Source organism: Pecten maximus, chromosome 18 (genome assembly GCF_902652985.1).
Source record: "Pecten maximus chromosome 18, xPecMax1.1, whole genome shotgun sequence".
NCBI classification, from domain to species: Eukaryota; Metazoa; Mollusca; class Bivalvia; order Pectinida; family Pectinidae; genus Pecten; species Pecten maximus.
The window spans coordinates 8,233,203-8,253,253 of NC_047032.1; the positions used below are offsets into that span (position 1 = coordinate 8,233,203).

The 20,051-nt window shown below is 37.3% G+C and overlaps 1 protein-coding gene across 1 annotated transcript in view; it reads right to left on the minus strand.

Moving 5' to 3' along the window:
- Window positions 1-20,051, minus strand: part of LOC117316407 (two pore potassium channel protein sup-9-like) — a 112,327-nt gene that overhangs the window by 76,819 nt on the left and 15,457 nt on the right. The window contains exon 2 of the mRNA XM_033870958.1: window positions 9,015-9,080. The gene's annotated coding sequence lies outside the window, so the exon portion shown is untranslated. The remainder of the gene's footprint in view (window positions 1-9,014; window positions 9,081-20,051) is intronic.

Consider the following 20,051-nt stretch of genomic DNA (forward strand, 5'->3'; position numbering starts at 1 on the left):
TTTGAACAGGGCGAGGGTTGTGGTCACGTCCTACAGACCGACGTCCATCAGCACACACATCATTTCTGTTGTTACATCATGACCGACGTCTGTCATCATACATATCATTTCTGTTGTTACATCATGACCGACGTCCGTCACACATATATCATTTCTGTTGTTACATTTTGTACATTATGACCGACGTCCGTCATCACACATATCATTTCTGTTGTTACATCACGTCCTACAGACCGACGTCCGTCATCACACATATCATTTCTGTTGTTACACGTGACCGACGTCCGTCATCACACATATCGTTTCTGTTGTTACACGTGACCGACGTCCGCCATCACACATATCATTTCTGTTGTTACACGTGACCGACGTCCGTCATCACACATATCATTTCTGTTGTTACATCATGACCGACGTCTGTCATCACACATATCATTTCTGTTGTTACATCATGACCGACGTCCGTCATCACACATATCATTTCTGTTGTTACACGTGACCGACGTCCGCCATCACACATATCATTTCTGTTGTTACACGTGACCGACGTCCGTCATCACACATATCATTTCTGTTGTTACATCACATCCTTAAGACTGACATCCATTTTGTATATATTCCTTACAAAACAAGTTCATGATAGGTTGAAATACAATATTTATATCCAAACTATAAATTGTTGGCTGAAGTCTATAGCGGGCTACCTTCGGTTAAAACAAACTGTTTACACTGATGCTATCGTTCAGCTAGGGATATTATGCACATGTTATTTTGTCTTGTTTGTTTACCTAAATATCAAAAGCACCTTTAATGCTGTTATTCAGGTAGTACATGTACCGAAGGTTTTGTATCTTAAAGCTACATCATTTTGTAACATGGCGCCATATTTTAATCAAATTTGATATCATAGTTTCGAACTAGTATTTTTACTTTCTACCGATAGTTAGGATAACAAATAGCCTCTTCCTTTTCAAAAACGAAATAATGATTAAGAGCCAATATTTAAACTGATCCACACTTTGCTCACATTTATGCAGTGATGCGGAAAAAAATATTGTAGAAATATTCGGCCAAGTTACTGTAAATCATCTAAATTTGGCGAATATTTTATTTTCGCGAAGTTGGCTCTTCAGGCATATACAAATGTATTTGCAATACCTGATTTCGCGAAAGCTGATCTAGAAATGCTCTTTAACTTCGGGAATGATTGATTCTGCTCGCTTATAAACGCGAAAATAAATCACGCGCGAAAAATAAGTCAGTTACAGTAAAGAAGAATTTACTTCATTTGAATTTCTCGCCCTGAATTTCAAAACTCATTGTGGGTGTAGCTATACATGCTTACCTTGAACAGTACATGTCTGTACAGCATTGTATATAGTCACAGAATCAGATCATATACACTGTACCTAGGTCAACACTTTAAATGAATGTGACAATACAACATCACCGTAAACATGTCATTGTCCTATCAGTGTCTTTTTTGTGTAGCATAAAATCGACAACATGCCCTCAGACAAGACGCGGGATCGTGTGTCAGGTTCTGTAAATCTAGATTCCTATACTACACGTACATCACAACTACCTACTTGAGAAGATTGATCAAGTAAAACATTTTTTCAATAATTTTGATCTTTGGTTGTGTTATAGAGGATTGTCAATTTCAAAATGGATCCTGATTATAAGATATAGTGAAAAACTCAGCTATATGACATATATACATGAATGTATCTTACAAAAAACTCAGTTATAACCTTTTTGATTACTTTGTCAGTAACATTAAAAATTGTATCGCTAGTACTCGCATTGGGCACCAATATAGCTATAATTATTTTTTTTGTGTGTTATTCTTCCACATACCCAGGGCAGGAAGGAAATTTTCAGCATCACTGGTCCTTCGGGCAAGTTTAGGTTCAAAAGTACTTGCCCAAAGGTGAAACATAGTGGCCCAATTAAACTGAATTATTAGTATCTTCAATAACTCTAAGGGAAAAGTAAAAATTTTGAGAAATTTTGCACTTGCCAATCGGGCAAGAAGTTACCAATATATACTTGCCCAAAGACCAAATCTACTTGCCCCGGACCATCTGACCTGAGTTTTTTCTCGCCTTGATACCCAGACATGGAGAATAAGTAAACTGATGTACATTTACATCATCATCTGACACTCATAACCACACAGCATAAGTACTAATCTACTCCTTTAATGATAATTATAGCATCACAGCATATTACATACATTATAATACCATGTACTCATGAAGATACAAATGTCAAATTAACGGACATAATTACATTCTAGCTGTACACGTTATATGGCTTATATAGACAGTAATTAATATCGAGTTCCATCCTCACATTACATGAGAAATAATTCCTGTGAGTCGAGCAGGTCACTTGATACACAGGACGCACGCAACACGGTAGCTTGACAGTGTTGGTAGATGCCAATTCGCGTGAAACACACGAAACCATCTCAAATACTCCAACTTAGACTTGCTACACAGTGCCAAAGGTTTTGTAATGAAATGTTCCCCTCAAAGATCATACTAGCTTATATCCTCCTAGTTTCAAATTATCGAAGAAGTCAAAAATCATAAAGTTCAAATTTATTTATACAGATAGAGTCTAGGATCAACTTATAGCGATGGTGGGGGTGGGAAAGGAACACGAAAAATCTCAAATAGGCTAGCCAAATACAAGTCCAGATTCTCCATACAGTGTCTAGATGCGCTGGTCAGTGTCTGGTTCCTGGTAGTTAGGTGGTCCGCCTCACCGTAAATCTACTCTGATATTGTTGTAGACGTAATGGACGCCCTAAGTGGACGTTTTACGGCCCCCGCTAAGTCCACATATACACACGCGTTGTTGAATTAGAATCTGTAATGGCTCAATGAAAGGCAGACTATTTTACTGGTAGATTAGAGTCACGTGGGTTACTCACGTGCATTAATGATTCACTTAGTCAACTGTTGTTTTCCTTACGTCCATTTTGATTGTAAACATGCCATTATTGGTGTTTATAAATATATACAAACGCAGTGTGAAATCATTGCCCATTCAGTATACTGTACAGTTACCCATGGTAAGTACATTAAGTGTGTGTCAGCAGTCATGTCTCAACAGTACTGTAACAATTTACATGTAGTTTCTCGGCGATACAGCCAACACAGCACTGCTCACTTGAACACTTTTTATCTGTGGAAGTACGGCCTTATATTATTGCATTTGTCAACTTATTTTATCTTCTTATCTACATGTACACCCCCTCCACAAATTAATAAATGTTTTTTCTTGTGTTATATTTCTAATTTAATGTATAGGGGGAGGTGGGGGGGGGGGGGGGGGGGGCAAAAAAGATATAACATATAAGATAGGTCATTTCAGAGTAAAATATTTTCACTCGTAAACATCAAAGATATTAATAAATGCACGATGTCTGTTAGAGCGTAAACACAAACATTGGCATTAATTCAGATATTTATATACGTATATCAACATATACTAACAATTGTAAATGAACAAAAGCCTGACCAACAATAGACTCCAACAAAAGGCACTCACAGTATGGACAGAGTGGTCATAGTCCACCAATACTCTCACTTCGTATATAGACACATAAAACAGACTACACGAGTACCTGTTTACTAAACAATACTATTTACAACAATGATATTACATCAACATAAAGCCCAGAAATACTGATATACAAACAGAATATGAAGATACTTTTTCAGATTTCGGAGTAATCAGCCTTTTTATAAAGACACCAATATATGATTTCACTGAATAGTAGAAACGAAGATGATAACATGGAAATAGTAAAATTGGACGAACCCGTACATCATTATCAGTGTGTCTCTGACCACGCTAGACGTTCATCGTTTAATACGTACCTTACATCTCCAATGGATCCGTCGCCAGACTGTGTTGTATTCTAATTTACCTATCAGCTATATACGCACGTGGTTTTCTATTTATAGACATAACACTGTTGCAGTCTCAACACTCACGTCATATGGCCACTGTATGGGCACTACAACAGATGCACTTTTGGAAACGATAGTATCACAGAGTAGGAACTGCGTCTCGTGCACAAAATGGAGGTATGTTTGTTTGCTTTCTAGGTATATTGCCCCGTAAACAGCCAGGGTCATTACGACGCTTGGTCGCCTTGTAGTAGTTGGTGACTACCTCAAAGAACATGCGGGAGGTCCGTCGCATGCCATCAAGATAGATCATGGAAAAGCGTCAGGCAAAAGGACAAAACGACGACAGCACAGACCGACCTGTTTCTCAGCTTCCCGAGAAACACAGACCGACAAATCGAACCACGCACCTCGGATCTTCAACTGAGGTTACCCGGCCGGCGCCCTAACCCGACTGAGCTATCGAACCCAAAAAATGGACGCTACAACCAGAAACGGACAGGGAGGGATTGTGTAATGTACGTCACATCATAGGCGTCTTTAAGCGGAACAGGAACGTTCGAACACAGGAACAATGAGTGACCATAGATATTCATAGGACGTTGTGCAACGCCAAAACAAACGGATTGAGCACAAAGTAGATATAAAATTCCATGAACAGTACTCTCATACACAGGAAAAAATGTGTTGAGGTAAATTTGACTTGAAAAAAATGTTGACCTGAAATTTAAATTAAATTTTTTGACATAAATTGAATATTTTGCCTTTTATTTTACCTGAAATGTTCAACGGAAATTGACCTCAATTTGACCTGAATTGGCACGAAGACATTTGACACGTGTACCACCCCACAACAGGAACAGGATGAACATATATGGCGTCAATGTGTCAAGGTAACTATCAAACGCCTGTATCATTCGGGAAATTGTTATTTTTGTTTGGTCGATAAGAATTGACAAGTGAGAATTGTGCGTGTATATTGATATAAATACTTGTTGATAATCCTAGCTATCATCATGGCGTATATTTCCTTGTGTTTCCTGCTTAGAAGATGCATGGTATCGTACAACCAAGCACGTTTGCCCACCTTATGAGTGACTAAGGGTGTATAAATACGGGTACTTGTACCATGTTGGTCGATATTTTTCACGGTGCCATTGTTTTCTGGATGCCATGTTTGTGTGTTGTAACAATCGTGGAGAACAGAAGCATGTTCTACATTGTTCCCGACCATACAAGAACGTGTCGCCCAAAGACATGTGTTGTCCGTAAGTCTCAAGATAGAACAGAACAATTCGCATTTCCGTGACGATGCCAACATATTTTTGTATTCCAAAACGCGGAATATTGTATTGAAATCTAGAATTATAGTGTTTGTGACAAATCTAACTAATATCAATTCCATGTTTATTTACAGCCGATGTTCTGACCAAACTAATTATCAGACTAACAGAATGTACCACAATGCACATCCAACTTCATTATCCCGAACTCTGGCAGCTCGAAGACTATGCTTATCTTGAAATAAAAAAATCAGTTCGAACAGTAAAATTTCTATACAATATATACTCAGTTTCAGCGAAAACTCGGAATACCCGGGAGTTTTTCACGACCCAATTAAGTTCGAGATAACCAGGTTCGATTGTACCCTCCACGTTTTCACGAGTTGCTCGTATAGACAGTCTAATAACGTCATCCAGGAAAACAGCCTCGTATTCATTAATTACGTTTAAAGTTTTGTCCGTTCACAAAGATTTGTTTACTCTACTATATTCACAATCACTTTCCTTCCTTAAAAAACAACACCAAACAAATCTTAAATCCCTGCCTTCTCCCTTCACATTATTGAAATATTTAATAGATACATTGTACATTAATTAATGTAAGTAATGTGGCCTGAGGTATACACTGTGCACACCACCTATATACCTATTATGGAATGGTAGTTCAAGTGCTCAATCATATCGCCTTAAAGATTAAAATTAAATACTAGTCTATCTCCGGGTACTCCGGCTTTCCTCCATCTCCAAACTTGGCACGTCTTAAATGACCCTGGCTGTTAATAAGACGTAAAACAAAATAACTATTCTAAGTAAATCTGTAATTCATACAGAATTAGTCTTATCTTTGGACTTATTCGTTTCACCAAAACAAATATCAGTCTTCTGTAACAGGCCGATTCCAACCAAACCCTTAAGAATGTGACGAATAGACAAAGGAATACTGTCATTGTGGCTTGTGAAAGTCACACAGCTTTGGTCATATCACCGCCCATACGTAAGAGCTCCTAGTCAGTGAAAATTTTACTATCAATTTATGATGAACGTACGTGAGCCTCTCTTTGAAATAAAGCGGATCAGAATATCCTCGCTTTGCCGGGGATATTACGGTAGGGTGATATAGGGTTTATACTAATTAGGGCTCCAAACGAGACATATATCCGGCCTTTATGCTGCTGATATGTACAAGCTATAACACAGGCCCCGTACTCAGTATCTTTGCCGTAAAACATAAACTGAAGATGAACTTCTCGTCATTCCCTTTCTTCTATTCATTCTGTTCTTGTTCTGACACTTGAAATAGACTATAAACTTTATTAGGTCCGGATCCTCACTGATGACCTGTCGAGATCTTAAAACACATAACTATTTTATCGATTGGTACGATGAGTACCGGTTTTAACAACACTGTATACCAAACAAGAAATATTTATAAAAAAAGATGAACGGTATGGTTTTAATTCTGGTGGTTATAATGTAAAACTGCTCCAATTATTCAGCTCACATTCAATCTTACCTTTGTTTCGTTTTTAACTGCATGTCTGCATTTTGCATTTACCGCTACATTGACCAATCACATACTTCATCTTGACCAGTAACGCCACCTGTCGCTTCATATCCGGGGCCAAAAGAATATTATACGGCTATGCCGAAAAAACTTTTATTTTCACGGTACTTACTAGTATTGTAGTGGTGTTCACCGATTATCATATGTACATCTATAAATATACCGTTGTCTATTACAATAGTATAGGGTATCACCAGCCTTCTATAGAAGACTAATGAATACTCCCGTATCCCAAAACCCATACAATGTAGTGACAAGTACTCACGTTTAGTGGCTGTATGTATACATTGCGGGGTTCAGGATCAAAGAGACCGCTCTGACACCCCGCGGGATTAAATACTAGCTCACGTGCGAAATGAGTTCCAACCAAGGGAGATAACTCCCCCGATTTTCACTACAGTATCTATCAAAACAATATGTCAATGTCCGTTTAGACAAGAAAACTATATTAATATAGAAATGAACTCTACAGCATACAGCAACTTCCTCTTCATTGGCGCCGATCTAAAAAGGCATGAATGCAGCTTTAATTCGCTTCATACTCTCTGGACAACGTCTTCATCTCAGCTTCCAAACGTGTAATATACTTCGGCTGTTGGGAGAACGTCAAATATCCACACAACACCAAAGCCCAACCAAACAAAAACCAAATAGTGCTACATGTCTCGCGATGAAAACAAATTAATGGAATGGATGAGGGATGGTCCAATATAGGCCTGAGCATAGCTTATCGTATAACAATGTACTAACAAATATCATCAGAACGTGTCCTTATCTTGGTTAGATATTACTCATTTTCCTGTGGACAGATACAGTTGACGTCACACTTCCTCCATGACTTAATTTGGATCAATGACTGAAATTTGAAATTTCAATAAAAGATCAATAAAAGGCGTGATAGACACAAAATGGTAATAGTTTAGAAAAGTTTTAATATAATTGGAGAAATGTTTTATAATCTAAATATTCATTTCATAATGAACGCAATTGCTTTATAGAAATATAAAGCAATATTTAGATTATAAAACATTTCTCTAGTTACATTGAAACTTTTCTAAACTATTACCATTTTGTGTCTATCACGCCTTTTATTGATCTTTTATTGAAATTTTAAATTTCAGTCATTGATCCAAATTAAGTAATCTATACGTTAAATCACGTGGCCGCAAACAATAGCCTAACTAAAGATCCTTATTTTTAGTATGAATCCATATTATCCCTTGTGCGTGCAGGAATCTCGTGTTATCTCGTAATCTCATACGAATCTCGCGTTATCTCGATTGACGATCTAGGCAGTGATCACATTTGTGAGGCTTACACCACAGCCTCGGGTTTCCGATCGTGATGTCGATGAAATGATACCATGCGATGTCCTCTGCCCGTAATTAACACGGAATACTCGTTGGCGAAACTCCGTTTTATGAACAGTTTTCTAATATCAAACATATCCATTTCATTTCCGGTGTTAGCCTGTAGTGATTTGAATAATGTTGACCATTCTTCCGAATGTGGCGGCATGGTAACGTCCATGAGAGAAAGTCAAGGCCAGGGAAGATAAGGTTTATGGAGAGACACGCTTTTTAAAGTCTCGTAAAACACTTTGAAATTGATCTCCTTCCCGAGTCAGCTTCCAGAAAGCTCATATAAAGAGAGCAAGCACGCGACCGGTTGTGATTAGGAACATGGCAGTTACATATATGTATGAAATGTACACCTTTCCCTAAGTGTGCTATAAATAAAGGCGATTATGTTAAAACTGATAGTTGGTAAACGTAAAAACCCTTAGATATCTAAGTGTTCTTAACATGGTAACAAGCAATTTCAACATGAATAATTAATTATCTACATGACCATGAAAAATTGTTATAACACCAAAATCGAAAAACAATATGGCTGCCATATAAACTAGGTCATCTCCATAGTAACCGCTTTCCGTGTCATCGAGTGAGTGTCGCGTACTAGCTTTTCGTGAATGCAAATTAAATGTTTATATGAATTGATATTTACATGTGTATATCGTATTAAGATTGCACTGAATATATATTTTTTAAGAAGGTACAAGTAACTTGGCAAAAATGTCACAGATTATCAATCGTCCATTGATCAAGGAATTACAAAGAATGCTTCATTTGATAAATATGATTAAACAATCGTATATTTTGGTAAGTTAGTAATTACATGTACTACAATAACCTATTCTATTATTATATGCATATATATATCACGCTAGAAACCTACCTTGACCTCCTTCGTGCGAAGTGAGCTTTCTTAGCCTTGTTCAATCGGTTATCATGAAGTTTCTGTCTGAAAATACAGAAAGAAAACAGCATATATAGGGTATCGTGTATTCTGAATTGTTGTGTTACAACATATCAATCGTATTCTGAAAAATGAAATGCTAGTTTGTATCTGGATGCTGGTTCTTGATATGATTTCAATATCTACCATCTATAACGGAAAAAATACAAAATACTGAGGTGAAGGTCAGAAGCAACCTACATGTGCCAACGAAATCACCAATCAGAAGCCTAGATATCACCACAATGGTGATATCCAATTAGAAGCCGACACACTATAATATTGGAATCCAATCAGAAGCCGACAAACTAACACGCTGAAATCCAACCATAATCCAACGCGCTACACCGGTGGTTTACAATAAGAAACCAACATATAGTATACCGGTAACATCCAATCAGAATTCGACAAATACTATAACGGTTACATCTATTCAGAAACCATTATAAACTACATGTATTACGGTGACATCCAATCAGAATTCGACAAATAACACAACTGTAACATCCAATCAGAATTCGACAAACACTATAAACGTAACATCCAATCAGAAACCAACGTATACTATGAAGGTAACGTTCAATCAGAAACCATCATATACTATAACGGAAATCATCAAATCAGACGTCAACATACTGTTTATCGATATCATCAAACCAGAAGCAAACAAGCTGCTAAGTTTGTATACCAGTTTTCACCATCGTGCATACATGTACACATACGACAACCGTATGACCAGTCAGAAGCTGTCTACTTTAGATATATTTTCCAATCAGGAGCTACTTGCCACTGTGGTATGACCAATCAAATACATGATTGTATGACGACAGACAGTATGTGATATACTTATGGTGTTACACTATAATACGTATTGGAACAGTTAGACAAACCCGCCCATTTATGTACCACGGTGGAAAAGATGTAGTGTTAGAGGCGGAAAATAGTATAAATGGCCTGCCAAGTTATGTACTACGCTGGAAAGGCGGTAGTGTTAAAAGTGGAAAAGGTATAAATGGCCGGCCCTATTGTGTTCAATCCCAGTGGGCACACAACGTCTGGAGAACGTTGCAGTTACGTCAGGATGCAACGTTGCATTTAGGTTGTAGTAAGGTTGCAAATGAAAGTTTGGGGAACGTTTTCATACAACGTTCCCACAACGTTACTGAGTTACGTTGTGGCAACGTTTTATTTACGTTGCATAGACGTTGTCACAACGTTGTATTATTTTATTTTCTACTATTGTTACCTATTATGTACAACAACAACTCAAGTTTTTTTAAACATTATTTTAATGTCTTTATTTCCATGTGTCCATGTGCTTGCACTCCTCCCATCACTCCTATCTGATGTCTCTGATTACCTCGGTGCATCCAGTTATCACCATTTAATCTGTAAATAGAAAAACAATCAAAACAATTATTATTGATATACCGTAAACTTTTCGGCAATATATCATAACGTGCTCGGTTAACAAATATGCGTGAAACTAAACTTATGCCCGGTGATACCAAAAACGTACATCCGTTGTACGTACGTACATGAAGATAAATCATAACATGCCCGATCTGTTTGTAAATAAACACAAGTCAAAATCAAACGCAGTGTAATAAACAAAATACGAATCATATAGAACTTACCTTGAATTACTGATCTGTATTCGGGAAGAAAGCTGATTCCTTATGTTATTTTGAAAGCAAGTACATAATCCAGTATAGCAAGTCAACAGTCCGATTGAAATGTGTGTGTGTACGGCCCACGTGTGTTTGCAGAACAAAGAACCGGAAGTTAAAATTACCGCGCAAATATCAATACTTTTTTTTCTTCTCTCTATCTATTTCTTTTCCCGAAAAAATTGCAACGATTTCAACCAACACATGATATTTTCATGCAGTTAAAACTGAAATTAAAGTCGTTTAAAAAAAATGTTTTTGAAATGAATGTGAATGTTTGTGTTGCCCCCTGGTGGATATATGTTGCAACATAAAGGGAGGTAACACCGATTTGTTATCGTAACCTTGTAAGTTCGTTTGATCACATTTATTTGTATAAAAGGAGGTCTTACAGCAAAATTGGATCAGGAAAGGATCAATGATCGATATTATATCATTAGGGCACATTATAGGCGACGTAGGTTGCTTTTAAACCAATCTAAACATATTCATTATTGACAAAACAAATTTCGAGCAAATTAGATAATTAAATTTATCTTTATCATGAAATTTGATGTTTTCGTTCCGTATGCCTTTGGCTTTTGTGTAAACTTGCAAGCCGTTTAAAATTAACAACAAATACACAAAGTTTGCATTAAAACCTTGTTACAACGTTGTTACAACGTCAAAAGCTAACGTTGTACTAACGTTTGACATAAAACGTTCTCACAACGTTGTAGGAAAGTCCCGGACGTTGTGACCTGAATAGGACGTTTTCCGAACGTTCTCCGAACGTTTTGTGTCCACTGGGATGGTTGAAAGGATGTAGTGTTAGAAGCGAAAAAAAGGTATAGACGACCCGCCCTATTGTGTACCGCAGTGGAAAAGGATGAAGTGTTAAAAGTTGAAAAAGGTATAAATAGCCCGCCCTATTGTGTTCAATGGTGGAAAGGATGTAGTGTTAAAAGTTGAAAAAGGTATAAATGGCCCGCCCTATTGTGTACATTGTGTACCACGGTGGAATGGTTGTAGTGTTAGATGCTAAGAACACAATAATGGCCCGCCCTATTGTGTACATTGTGTACCACGGTGGAATGGTTGTAGCGTTAGATGCTAAGAACACAATAATGGCCCGCCCTATTGTGTACATTGTGTACCACGGTGGAATGGTTGTAGTGTTAGATGCTAAGAACACAATAATGGTCCGCCCTATTGTGTACCACGGTGGAATGGTTGTAGCGTTAGATGCTAAGAACACAATAATGGCCCGCCCTATTGTGTACATTGTGTACCACGGTGGAATGGATGTAGTGTTAGATGCTAAGAACACAATAATGGCCCGCCCTATTGTGTACATTGTGTACCACGGTGGAATGGATGTAGTGTTAGATGCTAAGAACACAATAATGGCCCGCCCTATTGTGTACATTGTGTACCACGGTGGAATGGTTGTAGTGTTAGATGCTAAGAACACAATAATGGCCCGCCCTATTGTGTACATTGTGTACCGCGGTGGAATGGTTGTAGTGTTGGATGCTAAGAACACAATAATGGTCCGCCCTATTGTGTACCACGGTGGAATGGTTGTAGCGTTAGATGCTAAGAACACAATAATGGCCCGCCCTATTGTGTACATTGTGTACCGCGGTGGAATGGTTGTAGTGTTGGATGCTAAGAACACAATAATGGTCCGCCCTATTGTGTACCACGGTGGAATGGTTGTAGCGTTAGATGCTAAGAACACAATAATGGCCCGCCCTATTGTGTACATTGTGTACCACGGTGGAATGGTTGTAGTGTTGGATGCTAAGAACACAATAATGGTCCGCCCTATTGTGTACCACGGTGGAATGGTTGTAGCGTTAGATGCTAAGAACACAATAATGGCCCGCCCTATTGTGTACATTGTGTACCACGGTGGAATGGTTGTAGTGTTGGATGCTAAGAACACAATAATGGTCCGCCCTATTGTGTACCATGGTGGAATGGTTGTAGCGTTAGATGCTAAGAACACAATAATGGCCCGCCCTATTGTGTACATTGTGTACCACGGTGGAATGGATGTAGTGTTAGATGCTAAGAACACAATAATGGTCCGTCCTATCATGTTCCACGGCTGAAGATGAAGTAGAGTTAGAGGCGAGAAACGGTATGAATGGTCATGATGGAACGACGAATCGCGGACAAATGAGACCGGACAGATTAATAGGAAAGACAAGATACGCCCACCAACACTAGTCTAATGGCGTGAATACAGAAACAGGGTAGCCGTGTTACAGATTTACTAGCACGCTTTTCTTTCTTAATGATTCCAACGGATTATTGTACGGTAACCAACTGTCTTATCAAATGACAGAAGAAATGTTAATTTATCATTATATGCATGCATATCAATTTATTTTGACAAGGTTTTCATTGACGAGATAAACGTAAAGTGTATTAAGATGAATATACATGTACTATGAACGCTATCTGTCACATCACACTAGTGTTAACAGCCTCAGTATGTATTAACATCGCTTTCTCTCGACAGATCTATTTTTAGAGAAAAACAAAATCAAAAACAGAGTAGAGCCTGGCAGAGGTGGTTGAAGCTATTAATGGTGTCTGTAGTTACAAGCCTAATTTCCGGCCTCATTCAAACGATAATTAAGTACAAGGTCAGATTTTAAGGTGCAAACCAGAGTTGATAGAAACCAGACGGTTCAAATCAGCGTTTAATTAATGCTATATATAAATTAATTGAAAATCATATCACTGTAATACTTGAATTTTTTTTCACCGACCTTTTTAAGTGCACTGAACGGTAGTATCAAGGGTCCATAGACCTCTCGTCGGGTTTGCTGAAACATCTGCCTTCATAAACTCGGTGTTTTGTGGCAAAGTTAAATGATTGAAGGCAGTTTTCGTGTAGAAGTGCACACAGATATCAGTCGGTCGCTGTTGTAGCTTCATTTGTTAACTCAGAACTAACAATTCAGTTAACTTGGGAGTATTTTATATCTTTGTCTGACTTAAACATGGAAACTCTTACTTGGAGGAAGCAGGAGTACCCGGAGAAAAAACACCGGCCTACGGTCAGTACCTGGCAATTGCCCCACGTGGGTTTCGAACTCGCGACCAAGAGATGGTGGGCTAGTGACAAAGCGTTAGGACACCTTAACCACTCGGCCACCGCGGCACTTCTCTTACTGGTATGACAATACATATATATAAGTCTCTTACTGGTATGACAATACATATATATAAGTCTCTTACTGGTAGGACAATACATATATATAAGTCTCTTACTGGTAGGACAATACATATATATAAGTCTCTTACTGGTAGGACAATACATATATATAAGTCTCTTACTGGTAGGACAATACATATATATATATCTTCTGGTAGGACAATATATATATATATATATATCTTCTGGTAGGACAATACATATATATAATTTTCTCCTGGTAGGACAATACATATATATATAAGTCTTTCCTGGTAGAACAATACATATAAATATTAGTCGCCATACGTGTCATCTTTGTGTTGTATCCATTTCCCCGTAATTATTAACTTCTCTTTGTATTCTCATTTTCATATTTTGATTGTTTTTATTCAATGTTCCGGACGTGTTTGTTCATATATTTCGCGGTTGAATTTGTTTCCATGGTGACAAATTACTGTCGCCTTTTCGACCAAGGATACATTACAACAACAGCAACTGTCTATTGTAAGCAATCCCAATACTATTTGTAACAAATGAGAATGTCGGCTCTATTTGATACGAGGTCTCTGGCACTAGTAACGTAAAGACAATCAACAGAGATTTCAAACGTCCATAGCTAACACATTTCATATGACCGTATATCGTTCACAGTGTTTAGTGGTTGTCATGCTATTGAAGAGTCCATGCTGAAGTCTTTGTCAGTAATAGTGGTGAGTTAGCGAATTATAACACAGGAAACAAAGAGCAGGCTATGCTTTGTGATCTCCAATTGATCAAATAAACATCAGTTACAACTTGTCGCGTCATTCACGCCAGGCATGCGCAATGAATTTGAAGCGATTTTTCTACACTCATGAATATTCATAACTACATTTGTATATGGTGATGTACACAAATCTGCTCTATAACTACAATCGGAATATTAATAAAATATGACTACCCAACGCTACACAGCTATGCAGGCTTCTGGGTAGCAGTTTTCTATCAGGCACTGTATTAGCCTGACAAAATCACGAAGATTTTGTAATTATACATATTTAATGAAAATAAGGTGCTGTTGATTACCTCGTTAATGAGTACAGATGGAATCCGGAAGCCTCGCGGTCCGAATCCCGCGTAGTATTACTATTCAGTGGTTCACTTTCATTGAATTTCGGTATGTTATGACCAAAGGTCAGAATTACAGACGCTCAGTCGCTGAAGTACATACTTAATTATCTTCCTGTGAAGGTATCTTTGGTTTGCTCCCTACTTGGAAAAGCTACTTTTCCAGAAAGCGGACAATGAGTACACGGGTCATTCTGTGCTATCATTATTGTTTCCGTGGACAAGAAACTGTTCCCGAATCGGTCTGTAATATTCCATATAGACCGTGCCACATCCTGTGTCAGTTTAACAAACACGAAACCCTGTCTCAAAATAGCAATGTTCATCGGGTAATAAACCAAATAATGAAACAAGACATCTGAAATCAGTATCGACAAACAATGAACATTTCCCCATAACTACATTAATATCAAAATGATAAAACCGCACGCGTGCTAAATGCATGACCTACTTTTCCAACAAAATATTCTTTAGTACAATACCATTCATTTATTTATTCCTTCTCCTATTCCAATGATTGATGCATTTTTCTGCATCATAAACTACACGATATTTTATAATTCAATAGGACACGTATATTGGCCTATAAATCACATATTACAAAACAGAAATTTCAGTTCCTAGATCCAATATCCTCGTCTATATAAATTGTAAAGCTGTTCTCAACGGACAAGTAAATCATTTGTTATCAGCTAAGAATGATAGGAAAGCTAGGTTCAACCGACCAATCAATAGTACACCTCTTTCTGGCTTCAATTTATTATTGATGGGTTTGAAAAGAAACGATATGTCGCTAGAGTCACCATTTATAATGCTTCCATACTTTATAGTCGTAGTTGAGGATTACAACAATCAGCCTTAAAACTGACTGAAAGTTAGTGACAGTCACACCTTGTATTGGGGCGGTTTATGACTACGGTGGCCAAAGGAAAACGAAACCAATATGACTTGCAGAAGCGATATATATATACATTAGGTGTATAGAGAGAAATACCAAATTTATTTCACGAGTAGGGCTAATATTTTGACAGTTTTCACGAGTGCAAAATATTGAAATATTAGCCACATGAGTGAAATGTATTTGGTGTTACTGAAGATGCTGTTAGATATTCTTGTTATTACATTTACAAAATATACCGAGGCCGCTCAATCTCGCCTAGAATTCATTGCGGTCCCCTGTCAACGGCTCAGAAATATACGCGAAATTGTGACGTTATGTATTTTATCTTGTGATGTGACGTCATGCAAATAGGGGAGAGCTACATGTATATGCAAACCTTTATTTTCCCCATTGTCGTTTGTAAGCAGTGTTCTGATTGGTCAAATAAGAAAAAAGTGATATTTTTCACAAATTGAAAATATCATAAAAAAGTGATTTTTTTTCCAAATAAAAAATAACCCTTTTCTAGAATGAATAATTTTCGATATTTCACTGGTAAAAATGATAAAAAAAAATTATACATTTATATACATGTGTACTTTGTAACAGTAGTTACAGCAGTTTGATTTATCAATTGTGATATAACTGTCCTGTTTTAACCTGTAATATGTCATACAGCCTCGTGAATTAACATATTGAACGTATTTTATGAATCAATATGACAGCCACTCACCTTCTATATATAACATGTTCACTAGTTAAACACAGAAAAACATATAATCAGTGCAAGTTTTATGTGTACAGTTTGGTTTGTTTTTGTTTAACGTCTATTAACAGCCAGGGTCATTTAAGGACGTGCCAGGTTTTAAAGGTGTAGGAAAGCCGAAGTACCCGGAGAAAAACCACCGGCCTACGTTCAGTACCTGGCAACTCCCCCACGTAGGTTTCGAACTCGCAACCCAGAGGTGGAGGGCTAGTGTTAAAGTGTCGGGACACCTTAACCACTCGGTCACCGCGGTCCCTATGTGTACAGCAAATGAAAAGGAAGAACACAGATGACAATGGTACCCGGATGTTTATCATATACTTACTTTGTAGAAAACAGCAGAGAATATTGACATTAAAACTAAACTATGATTCTAACTCGAAGACGATCAAACGGAGGTAAAATACGAACAAACATTATATGTATGCATGGAACAATTACTTGAATATGACCAGGCCTTAGAAAGGGTAAGCGTCTTCGGCTTCATAGTCATCCGCCATAAAATATAGGTCAAACCGAGGTTAAGTATGTCGACTGTGATGACGGAACCATAAAATACATCAACAGACATCGAACACGTCCGACGTCAACACAGGGAAAGAATATTAGCAGTTAAAATATTCATATTTAACTGTTATTATCGGCTGTTTTATAAGATAAAATGTTCGTTTGTACTTTCTTTTGTGGTTTTGAGCTTGGAAATTATTTCCTGGGTACAGACTTTCGTGGTTAGCCCTCGAACAATTATATAACTATAATACATTCGTTGTTCCATAGCAACCAAGAAAACAACAGCTGTGTATACACACCAAACGTTCCATGATAAATAGTAAGTAAGTAAGGAACCCGAACGGGATGTAGAATCGGCAAACACAAATGACAGAACTTGCCATATTGTGTTCATACAGTATGGGACTCCGTTCATTCCCGGTCTGGACAGATCCCGTGAGACTAACGAGCAGCTATGAATTATGGGTAATCGTACAGGTCGTGGTTGATTTCTCTGCGGAGCTATGTAATTTCTCCCAATATTCATAACTGATATTGGCTGTATTTCTACGACTGTGACAAAGTCATCAGGATTTCCGCCTTCACCAAATGAGTGAGAAAAGTTCCCATAACACAGTCTTAACGACGAAAAGAGACTTCGTACAAATCAAGTGTCGACTAGCTTAAATGCCAGGCTTAGTGTTACATATATAACATGTACTAGTTTGAACAGATCGAGCACAAGTCATTATTAGATTTCAAAGGTCGCGCTTGACGAGATATATTTTGATTGCATTTCGTTTCCAAATTCACAGCCAAGTGCGAAAATGGTGTCTTTGGTATATTTAATAGCTGCTTTACGTCTGAGAGACGAGTACATATCCTTTACAACATCACGTCTACGACAATTAGGTTATATCAGTTAATTTAAAGATATTAACAAAATCAAAATACATTTTTCAATAAATAGAGTTAATATTAAGTATTATGGAAAATTATTTAATTGTATAAAAACATCAGTAGTAACTGGAAAAAGAAATTAAATGTAGGTCACCATAGTCTGTACATTTTAACCTACTCCGGTTGTATTCAGATCCACTGCCATCAAAATGATAGGACAAGTATTTTCAAGTAAAAATATCTCTTCGGTCACTATCAGAGTGAACAACTGTACTAAGAATGGTGGCAATTTTTTTATTGAAAATCCCCATTCCATCAATTACACTTCACAAGTCCATATAGGACTGGAGGCCTGCTGACCTAATTGTACTAAAAATGACAGCAGGTTGGATAAAGGCTTAGTTTAATAACAACACACTCTAGCAATAAAACGTTGTTTATAATGAATCTGATAAAGTTTGGAAACCAATATAAATGAGATAGATCCGCATCCCTCTCATTATCCGGAAGTTTAAAACAATGCAATACTAAAGCATGGTTGGTCAGCCTGGGTCTTCTTTGCCAACAGGAGAATGTAAATTCACTCTGCCTTTTTTTCATGAACAACCACAAACATGTCATGTATACCTTTAAGTGTGATTTTCACATCGGAATCAAGAAATACGGAATTGTTTTTTGATTTCTTTTTTAATCTCAAGCTGCTTACTATTTTAAGAACTATATACCTTGTGAATTCAACCCCTTATATTTATCACTCTATGACATTGTCACTATAGAACCTTACCAACGTTAGTTGGACATTATCATCTTCTGTGCCAAGTGAAGCCCATCGCATATGACGAATACTATCAAATACACATTTTCCTTTTGAAAAAAACAAGACAAAACTAGACGGACAGTTTATATCTTGTACTTTCATGAAATCGATTATTCTTGTCTAGTTTTCTATTATCTTACGAACTATTTTAATTCAGAGCTGGTAACAGGCTCACACCCGAGAATGGCGGGTAAACTTGAATTCCGTTTATTATAGTGATTGTTCTTTGAATCGCTAGGGGTAAATATAAGCTAGCGCGCTTCATTAAATTTACATTGTCCAGTTGGCGATAACAGACCAAAACTGCCACCTGAAAGCAGTTCAATACTTAAATAAGTATATTTAGATTCATATTTTATTTAAGAGAAAGAGCTCTCGGAACCTTCATGACAAGATATTGGTATTAATGATAACAATGTACAATGTACACTAAATAATGATTTTTGATCCGAGGATTTTTTTTTTAATCTTAAGTATTATGCATGTTTATTGTTGTAAACACTGTCCCCTTTGCGTGTATGCGCAATATTTCGCCACAACAACAAGTATATAGAACATACTATTGATTCTCTTAAAAAAATCTGGCACGTGCAAGGTATCCTTTCGTTTTTCTCGTCTAGCAATTTACATTTGTGTTCCATTAGCCTGTATCTATCCCAAAAGCGCCATATATACCTTTGCTTTCAGCTATGGTTTACTAAGAAATAGGGCTGGTGCTCTAGATTCTTCATCGCATAATTAATCTCATTTGTCTATGTATGGATCTGAATTCAATTGTTTATGAAAATTACGTTGTCAGCAACCCTGCAAGTTCTTATGCGTTATTGAATTCTGTCTGCGTAGCGCTTGTAAGGAATTGTATATGTATCAAAATATCCTCCATTAAAACTTCTATGGAATCACTAGTTATGTGTATATTCCCGATTGATACGACGACAATCATACGATAATGCATTTGAAGTGTCTAATCTGAACTTGGCCGCTTGAATCAGAATGAAATTATCTATGCAAATGACATATACTTACAAGCGTAACTACGACCTAGAACATAATTGGTTATATTGCAGCAATCAGGATACCCAGTAAACGTCGGTGTAAAAAGAACATGGCCAATTTATTCTGGAACGAGACACCTTAAGAGTACCGTTTGTA